Genomic DNA, 11,511 nt, shown 5'->3' with positions numbered 1-11,511 from the left:
CATGTGTTAAAATACGTTAAGTATTATGCAACACTGAGCCTAAGTCAACCCCTACAGAAAAGATGAGAAAATTCCTATAATCCAAAATATAAATGCAGGTACAAAAGATTTGAGGCAAAAGGACGCAAATGGCTTAGTAAATAGAGTCGGCCTGATCGCAGTTAGATTGACAATCGACCTGATTGATCGAGCACATTCAGATTTTGATCAAGCACCTCAGATCCTAAAGGATAGGGTTTTCAACAGAGAGCTATCACTTCAAAAAGCAAGCAAGTGAGGACATTCCCGGATTTTTTCGAAAAACTGCGAATATAAATGCATGAAATTTTTCTAAGAAAAGAGGATTTTGAGCAAGACTTACATGGATTGGTGAATTAGAGATAAAGAGCTTTAATTTGCAAAATATGTGAGCAAGATTTGGTTGAAGGGAAACGACCAAGTTGAAGAGTCAGAGCGAAATTGAGCGCAAACATGAACAGCAACAGCAAGGGCAAAATAGAGAAGACCCAACTCCAGCGCCAGACGACAAGGCTGTCGCCTGGCGACAACATCCGTCGACCAGCGACAGAGCAGAATTGCGGCGACAGTAATTTACAGCGTGCGCTGGTGCGGCGACAAAAAGCGTGGCTCTCATAAATGATTATGTGGACCTTATGCAGCAATTTCGGGTTCCTTGGTACGCCAGTTAGCCCCTATAAGCAATTTGACATGATTAAGTAATCGGCTCGGTTACAATCACAGTAGGTGATCGACCTGATAAAAGATCGTCTCACTTAGCTTAAAGCGCCTAAACATTGGCTCATCGCAAAAGCACAGGCGTAATGGTTCACAAGCAGTAGAAGGCACCGACATAATGGTTCACTAACAGCAAAATGCGCCGACGTACTGGCACTGCAGAAATTTCAGCAAATATCACCTCAGCAAAGTTCAAGCGAGCTTTAAGGATCGACAAGTGTTGGTCTTCGGTAATTTTCTTCGGAATATTATCGCAACGACTGAGGATGACTTCAAGAAAAGTTATCTTCGACAACGTTCCCTAGGATGTGGAAAGTTGTCAGAAAGCTGAGGGTGACTTCAAGAGAAGTTATCTTCGATGACGTTCGCTAAGATTGTGGAGGTTGTCACCCAGATTTGAGAAGATGGCACGAGATGGGCGGTCTTCGACGACGTTCGCTAAGATTGTGGAGGTTGTCACCCAGATTTGAGAAGATGGCACGAGATGGGCGGTCTTCGACGACGTTCGCTAAGATTGTGGAGGTTGTCACCCAGATTTGAGAAGATGGCACGAGATGGGCGGTCTTCGACGACGTTCGCTAAGATTGTGGAGGTTGTCGCTTAGATTTGAGAAGATAGCACGAGATGGGCGGTCTTCGACAGCGTTCGCTAAGATTGTGGAGGTTGTCACCAAGATTTGAGAAGAACGGTTCGTGATGAGGCGGTCTTCGACGACATTCTCTATGATTGGGAAGGTTGTCACCATGATTCAAGAAAAAAGCCCGATATGTAACAGCATTGATAGACGGCGTTCCCTAGGAAATGGAAGGTTGTCAAAAGCAGAGGATGGCTTCAAGAGAAGTGATCTTCGACGGCTTTCCCTAGGATGTGGAAGGTTGTCAGAAGCAGGAGATGATTTCAAGCGAAGTTATCTTCGATCGTGTTCCCTAGCTTGCAGAAGATGGTCACAAGGCGGTAGAAGGTCGTTTCAAGCGAAGAAACCTTCGATAATGTTCCCTAGCTTGCGGAAGATTATCACAGCGGAAATTGGAGGCAATTACAAGCGTAGCAGTCTTCAAGCGGTATCCCCTAGCTTGAAGAAGATCGTAAAAAAAAATTGGTTACTCCAGAGTCGTGTGCTCGACGGTGCAAGATACGCGTTTCTTAACTCTTTTATCTCTTTAACTAACGCTAATTTGTAGGTATCGGCGATACAAGAATAATTTAGGATCGCAGAATGTCCTGAATCATTCTTCGTCCCTATCGCTACTTTGACTTTCGTTTTCGAAACTTGCATTTCTCCAAACTCAGTCAAAGTGGGGGCTTCTGTAGACACCCAAATGTGTCTCTCCAAAACCAAACCCAATGATGAATACCTTTCGCGTCATTTGATTATCGAACGAGGTGAAGGTGTGGAAAGTTTAATGATGAGGATGTTTTTATTAAAATATTTCTCTTTCTGTTTTTAAAAGTATTTCTTTTCTTACTCCAATTTTATGAAAAATAGCCAGTCCAATTTGGTTTGGTCCATAATAAAGGTCCAATAATAGTGTAGTTGGATTGGGATCGAAAAGAGGTTTCCAATGATATATTATAAGCCCTATTCCGATGACTTATGAGGAAGTTATGGATTAAATTAGATTAGGCCTAGTGATTTTCAAAGGTGGCCCGATGATCTAGAGGAGGGACTATTAATCATTATCTTAAAAAGAATGTTTTATTTAGAATAAAATATATTAAAACTGATTTCGAAAACTGCTCGGACGCTTAATTACCTGCAACCGGTGTTGAAGGTAATTACGCGTGGAAAAGCGCGTTGACTTTTGGACCAGCGCGAGACGATGGCTTCATCGCCAGGCGCTGACCTTCGTCGCCTGGCGTTGGCCTTCGTCGCCTGGCGACGAGATCGTCGTTTGGCTCTGGTTCCTTTCATTTGCGACAGGAGGAGTTTTATTCCGAATATGATTTTCTTTGATCTCGTGCTATTTTTCTTATAAATAGGGGTCGTATCTCCCTATTTTAAAATCAACTACATTCATCAATTCACAACAATCATCTCTTCTCTCTCTAAAAATCTAGAAGCTTTCCTTCTCTCTCTATTCTTTTTCTAAACCTTCCCTCTCACAAAATTCCGCATTCATTAGCTCTAGACACGCCTAGCCAAGTTCGAAGTTGTCTTTGCCCTAGACGTGAAAGGTTTAATATTTATGAGGGTTTGGTCCCAAATTCCTGTTTCAATTATTCAATTTAATTGGTTGATTTTATTTCTTTTCCTTGAAGTTACTAACGCGTATATTTTGTTATTAGAAAGAGGTACAAGGCATCCAAGTAAGTAATTTAATTGTTATTCTTTTGATATAAAAATCATGCTTTAATTATTTCCTAGTATCATGTTAGGATGTTTTGTTGCTTCCTAGTATCATGTTTAGGGTTAATTAAGATTTCTAATATCATGTATGATTGTTATGATGCTTCCTATTTCTTTCTTAATATCATGTTAGTATCATGCTAGGAATAAAGCTTTGATCTTTAATGTTTAGTGACATGCTAGGTTTGTTATTAATCTTGTTAGTGTCATGCCTAGGATCTTGCTATTATTATTAAGCTTTATTGAGATTGAGATTATGATGATTGATGATTGTGATTATTGTGTTGCTTGATATGTATTATTGTTATTGCTTGATCACGCCCTCTCTTGCAGGATTAAAGGGAATTTGTACTTGTAATCACGCTTAATAAGATAATTAATAATCTTGTTTAGGCTAATATAATTGTAATTCAAGTGATTGCCAATAATAGAGTTATTAATATTCAACCAACATAGATTAAACAGGTTTAGGGTTAACCTATTGATTGCATGTTAGTCAGAAAGCGCACATGAATACGAGAAGAATAAAGTAGAGGCCTATTTTTAGGGCAGGTTTAATCTCTTTTAGGTTGGATTTGTACCTTCATCCCCGAACTTCCAGTCATGGTTCCAGACCTATTGGAGTTAACGATCTCCTGGATCGTTAAGGGGTGTAACCTTCATCCTGTGAACGGTTTACAAGTTCCTAAAACTTGTTGGCGACTCTTTTACTCTAGATTCCTTCCCTTTGGACGCCACCATGCTTAAGTGTATGATCACAGTGGGGCTCACGAGTGGGATTCTTGAAATATTCCCCACACCTATTTTTAGGGAAAGTTCAATCTCTTTTAGGTTGGATTTGTACCTTCATCCCCGAACTTCTAGTCATGTTTAAGGGGTGTAACCTTCACCCTGTGAACGGTTTACAAGTTCCTAAAACTTGTTGGCTACTCTTTTACTCTAGCTTCCTTCCCTTTGGACGCCACCATGCTTAAGTGTATGATCACAGTGGGGCTCAAGTGTGGGATGCTTGAAATATTCCCTACACTGACTGAGATGTTAAAGACTCTCGTCCTTCAAGTTAACGATCCTAGCAAGCAACAACGGCTTGAGCGCGTGGAAGAAAGCCTTAGCAAAGTTTCCAACGATTATAAGTATTAGGGAATTAGCTCCCAAGGGGTCTTAGTGGACAAGGAACTTCTTCCGCAGAAGGTCAATGCCAATGACATCCCTAATTTCAAGCCTACCGACAACCCTTATTTTCATTTAAGAGCTTTTGAGACTATAATGAGTATTAAGGCAATTGACAAGAAGGTCTTCCCTTCAATATTCTCACTGTCTCTTGAAACCGTTTGTCAACAATGGTTTTTCTCCCAGAAAAGGAGAAGACCTCCTCCTGGGACTCTATGACAAACGCTTTTATTGATAGATGCAAATGTAACATTCAAGTTGAGACTGACCATAGAGAATTCCAGATGTTGAAACAAAAAGAAAACGAAGGATTTACTTCTTTCTTCAACAAGTGGAGGGAAACTTCCGCTAAGATGGTAGAGGTCCCTACTGAAAAAGAATATGTAAGGATGTTCATCAAGAACCTCCAAGAGAACTATTCAAAGCATTTGAAATACCAACACAACTTGAATGCTTTCAAGGCCGTCTATAACATAGACATTGACATTGAAGACGATCTTGCAAAATAGAAAGCTATTAACCATAGTAACAACAGTGGCTGGAAAGGAAAGAAAAACGACAATCTTTCTTCTTCCAAAAACACCTACTCTAGCAACAACATTAGTACCTTTGACCTTAATGAAGTTTTAGCCATGAATAATCAAGGACCTAAAAAGCAACTGAGAAAAGAGTTCACCCCTATTAGGATGAGCTACGATACTGCCTACGATTGACTCCATGCCAAGGGACTCATTACTCCCATTGGACCTTGATGAGTGCCATTTATGGAACTCATTTGATAAGTATTTAGGTTGTTTTTACTTTATTTTCATAGCTTTCTTTCTTAATAAATGCTTAGTTTTATGCATTTTCTCTTTATTTCCCTTTTTTTCTCTTGTTTTATGTTTTAATGGTTTTTCTAGTGTTTTCTCCTTTATTTATTATCTTTTTGTTGTTTTAGTTGCTTTTCTTTTATTATAGATTTTATAGATTTAGTTTTTAGTTTATTCTAGTTTATTTTCTTATTCATTTCATTTTTCTTTCCTTTATTTTATTTTCTTTTTTGTTGAATTCTTTTATCCTTTTCATTTTCATTTTATTTCTTTTAATTTTGTTTGTTAAATTTAAGTTCATTTTACTTCATTTTCTCCTCGGTTTTAATTGTGTTTTGTAGGTGGATGTTCCAAGTTCAACTCCTTGCGCTCGCAAAGCCGGGTAGTGTTGAACCCACTGTGGAAGTGTTTTAGGACTGCATGCTTTAGTGGGCATCACGAGCTTGCTATGAGGGTGATGCTCGTGCCCACCAACTACTTAACCTCAACGCAACTCCCCTGCTTCCCCAATTCACGAGCAACAACATCAACAACTCCTGGCAGCCTCGCAACACCCAAAACAAGCACCAATCAGCCACCATTGTTGGAGTAATTGCGATTCTAGTAATGCAAATCGGAGATTTACTAAGTGAGTGTAGGAGGAGTTAACGAGGGAGTGATATGTGCAAGCTATAGCTCTAGCAAGGATAGATAGCTTTGGCAAGGCCGAGCTATAGCTCGGGTAATAGAGAGCTATAGCTCGCTGCTGCTCGTGGTCGCTGCAAGGCCGAGCTATAGCTCGGATACGAGAGAGCTATAGCTCGCTGGCCATGTGCTTGCGACAGGGGCGAGCGAGAGCTCGAGCGATAGCTCGCACGCTAGCTCGCTGCCGTAGTTGCTCTCTGCTAGGCCGAGCGATAGCTCGCTCGACTGCGAGCGAGAGCTCGGTCGATCAGTTTGCTTTTGGGCGGTGGGCTTGCGTGGGCTAAAAGACCTAATTTCTTGGCTTGTTCTTTACTCCATTATATTCATATAAATACCCTCATACCCCAAAATCAATACACGTTAATTTCATTATTCAAAATACCCTAAACACAAAAAACACAAACCTACCCTTTGAGATCTGAACAGTTCTTGAGCAATTCCAACCTTTGATTCGGGTACACGGATTGCAAAGGTCGTTGTGTAAAACTTGGGGGGCGTGCGTCATCGGAAAACCTGTACCGGTGGTGGCGTATTTCGCTTCTAAGTCAGTGGGTTCCAAACCACGGCACAACAGAAGGAGGACAGGTCTATGTTTCGAGTATGGCGATCGAATTTGTTCCAAGGGAAGTTCTTGATTTGTCTATTATTATTCATGGAATCAACAGGTATTTTTCCAACAATTTAGAAGCGAAATAGTATTTAATTATACTGTTGATTTCTTGAATTTGAAGATTGTCTATATTTGACGATATTCAAGAACCCTAATTCATGAAGACTATAAAATTTGGTCAACGGAATATTATTTGTGTATCTCCGGTATCGTGATGGAATTTATAATGGAAGTCCGATTCTATTTGTATAAAATTAGTTTTAATTAGAGACTCTTGCGATTAAGATCAAGACGGGTCATGCGTTTCTCAAAGATTTGATCTTGTGTTTGTTCGACGTAAATTTAAGGAAGTTTAATTCTTTATCATCTGAGACTACCAATCTAGTGGACTTTATGTCAGCATGAATTAAAAGGGAAAAACCGGAAATTTCCATTGAAGGGTCGGTGGAAGCGGTGCAATTCAAGGAGCTTATTATTTATTTGGTATTACCTAAAGTACGGTTGGAGTATCAAATCAAATGGCATTACATATGGTAGAAATTAGTAAATTAATTACAAGTATGAGTTTTGGGCTATGATAAGATTTCCTTGCGGAATTGAACTAATTTGGGTTCGTCGGTCGAAATTTCCAATACATAGGCTTCGCTATTTAATTATAGCGAGGAATAAAATGGACTAGTGTCAGACATGTTATGATTGAAGAAATTTGTGAGTTCATGTGCTAATCAACAGATGCAATGGGTAATCTTGAGGAAGTCTGCGGGTAGCTCGTGCCAAGTTTGGTAGAGTGTGTAACAAGAAGTTTGAGATGTGTGGCCATGCGAGTAGCGGACACCAGTCAAGAGTGATCAATGTCACATAGATGTCGTAGGCCGTAAGGGTTGAACAAGCTAAGTTCCTTCTCAACTTATTTGATTACCTCATGTTAAGTTTCTAACTTTATATAATATGTTTATTATATGTGCCCCAAGTATGCATAATTTAATTATTATGATGTATTGTGTAGCAATGTGGGGGTGATTTGAGTTAGATTTTGTGACTAACTAGTAAGTTGGTTATACTCATGTGTGTGAGTATTTTTTAGGAGGAAGATTTCCATGAGTGATTCTTTTATCAATGGCTATTTGTTAGTTTTATGAGTTGCAAGTACCTTTCCTCAACTGTTTGTTTTATGCCTTGTTTTAATCATGTATGGTTATGGGCATTGTTATTTTCCTACTTGATCAGGGATGTTATTTGTTCAATCTCTTGATAGTATCATGTTGAATTGTTTCCCTAATCTTGAAAAAAAAAAAAAATTATTTATTGAGCATGGAGTATGTTGTGATAAGCTTGTGAGGTTCCTTGTTGGGATTTAGAATTATCCTTGTTAATTCTTGTGGTTATAGTTTAGCTTATCTTTTGATCTTGAAATGTCTATAACTCCTAGAGAACTAGCATTTGACTTTTCTTGTTGAAGGTCTAGAAGTGACCGGGGTTTTCTCCATGCTTGATAGCAGAAGTGAAAGGTATGATTTGACAAGGACTAGTAAAGTTATACTAGTCTAAATGTTATGAACTCCACATGAGGGTCAAGTTTTATTTTCACAAGGTGTATGATGTGAGGGTTTTCTAGCTATGAAGTTTATTCAGTAAAGTACATTTCATATGGCATGGGTGACCAATATGTATATGTGTGGGTGACGTATAAGTTAAACTATGAGCTATGTATGTAAGTCTCTATGACTTTAATTTGACGGTTGATGTATGTGAAGTTTCTCAAGTACAATGTATATCATGTATTAACTTATTAACCTTGGTTGATCATGTCAATGCTTTTGTCTCTAAGCTTTAGTCTGGCCAAGTAGTTGAAGTGTGGATCAACTCAGGTTAGCATAATGGTTAAGGCTTGAACTAGTTGAGTTCCGTCTTATGTTTACTTTCTTCTTGAAAGGTTTAGATGGATTGAATTCTTGGTATTCTAGTAATGGTGGATAGGAATCCGGAACCATATAAATAGACCATGCTAAATGTTACTTGAACTAGTTTTGAAGAGAAGAAGCATGTTAGTTTGAAAGTAAGCTCTTGTTGAGTTTTATGTGCTTGAGGTTTAGGTCTTGCCTTGCCATGATATGTCTTTCAGTAGTAAGTTTCTTTCAAAGTAATTGAAGGGTGTTTGTTTACATTGAAAGGAGGTTGAAGGTAAGATATTGTATTTTAACAATATACATGTAAGTTTGGTATTGACCCAATTTTGTTACTCACCTGTGTTATGAGTTTGTCTGTTTTGCAGTAAGGTTGTGTAAGCTTCCTAACATGATTGACTAATGATCATAGGGTTTGTTATTGATACAATCATATGAGACAACTCAAGGTATGAGAATAACCTTCATATATTAAATTAACTTTTGTGGTTAATGTGGTGAGTGGACTAGACAAGTCATGTGGGGGTCAAGTGTCTTAATTTAATCTATGCCAAGATGAAAGTACGAAATGATGAGATGAGTGGTGAGATTCTGGATGGTATAAGATCATTGAATCAACCAAGGTATGTATCGAACTCATTCTCACTATGTAGAGAATTTAATATGATGAATATGTTGATCATGTTAAAAACCAGATTTATTGGGTGTGAATTAGCTTTGATGTTTGATTCAATATGCTAATGATTTGCAAATATTTTGGTTTAAGATTTTATTCTTGACATGATGTAGCTTTGCAGAAAGGAATTTGTTCGTTCACTTAATTTGTCTAGATAGCATTGTCCAATCGTTATTGGAGTTGGAGTGATGCAGTGGACAAAGGTTAAGTAAACAACAAAGCTTATGATTACCCTGCCAGTGTATGTTTTACAGGTTGATGGGTTGTACTTTGTTTGAGTTAATTGCAAAGCAAGTGTGACGCACTATCCGGTAGGAAGCAAAGATCATTGCTATTTAGGGATGATAAGTGTCAAGAATATAAGTTATTGCAAAGTGAACTATGGAAGTTTGTCCGTTGTGGGGGCAAGTTGATCCTCAAGTTCTCTACATTATTTTCTCAAGTGTCTTTGTGTGTGTTGATAGGAACTACGAAGGTAGTTACCTAGTAAGACAGAGCTTGTGGAAATGGTATTCTGGTGAGAGTATGTAAAAGCAGGAAGAGTCAAGCAGTTCCTTAAAAAAAAGGATGGAGCACAAGTAAGTGCTTGATCGTCTAAGGAAATGGTGTTTTAAAACTCCCATGTGGTTTTTCATTCCAGTGACGAAGTGTCAGATAATGAGTCTACGTAATTGAGGTATCTGGTGTGGTAACCCTCTAATTTTTATGGTTATGAGATGCCTTGCTAGACCTATTGCTTGATATTAACAGGTTGAGTTTTAGTGTTCTTAATGTGTCCATGACCCAGGTTGGGTGGTCAGATGAGACAGCTTACATGGATGCACCAATGTGCCTTTAACTTGAACTTTTGTTCTAATTGAGTCTGGAGCCTAGTTTGGTTGACTCATTATTGTTTTACACTGTTGGTGTATGTTGAATCTAACTCCTTTTGAGTGGTTGTTGACCAGGTAGATTCAAGAGGCAGGTTGAGCGTAGCTCTTAATGTCTCTAGCCCAGTGGCTCAAGAGTAGGGAGTTATAGTGATCTTAAGTTATCAGGAACTATTAGCCCAGATACTACTTGAGCAGGGACCGATAGAGACACCGAAGATGAGTGCATCTTGCCCGAAAGCTCGTTGAGCTGCGGCTAGATGGTGCACTAGTGAGTGCATCTTGCCCGAAAGCTCGTTGAGCTGCGGCTAGATGGTGCACTACTGAATGATGGAGGTTGAACTTAAATGTTCTTAATGTTTAGTTCCATTGTATGAATGGTCCTTGGATTTGCAAGGTACAAGTGAAGTTTCACATGTCTGCATGAATAGTCCTTGGATTTGCTAGGAATGTTGAGAACACCTACTTGGGTACGAAGAGTGGCGCTCTTCTAGGGAGGATTGAGCGTGATCCTTCTGAAGTACTCATGAGATCCCAAGGGTAGCCAAATTTGCGGAATTGCTTAAGCTCTAAAGTCAAGGTATGTGTTTACAAGGTCCCTTCCTCGCTCCTAGGAGTTCAAATCTTAGGATACTTACTAGGGAAGTGTTGAAAAACCTGGTGCACTAATATGTTAGTTCAAATCTTCGGATACTAGCATTTAAGTACTAAGACTTTCATTTACTGTTCAGATTTCATGATCTCATGTCCGTTTTGCATTAGTGGGGGATTGTTGGAGTAATTGCGATTCTAGTAATGCAAATCGGAGATTTACTAAGTGAGTGTAGGAGGAGTTAACGAGGGAGTGATATGTGCAAGCTATAGCTCTAGCAAGGATAGATAGCTTTGGCAAGGCCGAGCTATAGCTCGGGTAATAGAGAGCTATAGCTCGCTGCTGCTCGTGGTCGCTGCAAGGCCGAGCTATAGCTCGGATACGAGAGAGCTATAGCTCGCTGGCCATGTGCTTGCGACAGGGGCGAGCGAGAGCTCGAGCGATAGCTCGCACGCTAGCTCGCTGCCGTAGTTGCTCTCTGCTAGGCCGAGCGATAGCTCGCTCGACTGCGAGCGAGAGCTCGGTCGATCAGTTTGCTTTTGGGCGGTGGGCTTGCGTGGGCTAAAAGACCTAATTTCTTGGCTTGTTCTTTACTCCATTATATTCATATAAATACCCTCATACCCCAAAATCAATACACGTTAATTTCATTATTCAAAATACCCTAAACACAAAAAACACAAACCTACCCTTTGAGATCTGAACAGTTCTTGAGCAATTCCAACCTTTGATTCGGGTACACGGATTGCAAAGGTCGTTGTGTAAAACTTGGGGGGCGTGCGTCATCGGAAAACCTGTACCGGTGGTGGCGTATTTCGCTTCTAAGTCAGTGGGTTCCAAACCACGGCACAACAGAAGGAGGACAGGTCTATGTTTCGAGTATGGCGATCGAATTTGTTCCAAGGGAAGTTCTTGATTTGTCTATTATTATTCATGGAATCAACAGGTATTTTTCCAACAACCATCACCACGCAACACCAACAGCACTCGCAATCTCCGGCAGCCTATACAACTCCAAACGCAACCCCTGCAACACCGAGCTGCTGCCCCTTGTAACCACCACCTCACGCACCTCCAGGAGCCCTTATTACTTCCCCTGCTCCCGCAACAAA

The sequence above is a fragment of the Chenopodium album genome, chromosome 15, assembly GCF_948465745.1.
Source record: "Chenopodium album chromosome 15, dcCheAlbu1.1, whole genome shotgun sequence".
NCBI lineage: Eukaryota > Viridiplantae > Streptophyta > Magnoliopsida > Caryophyllales > Amaranthaceae > Chenopodium > Chenopodium album.
This window is presented reverse-complemented; position numbering follows the sequence as displayed.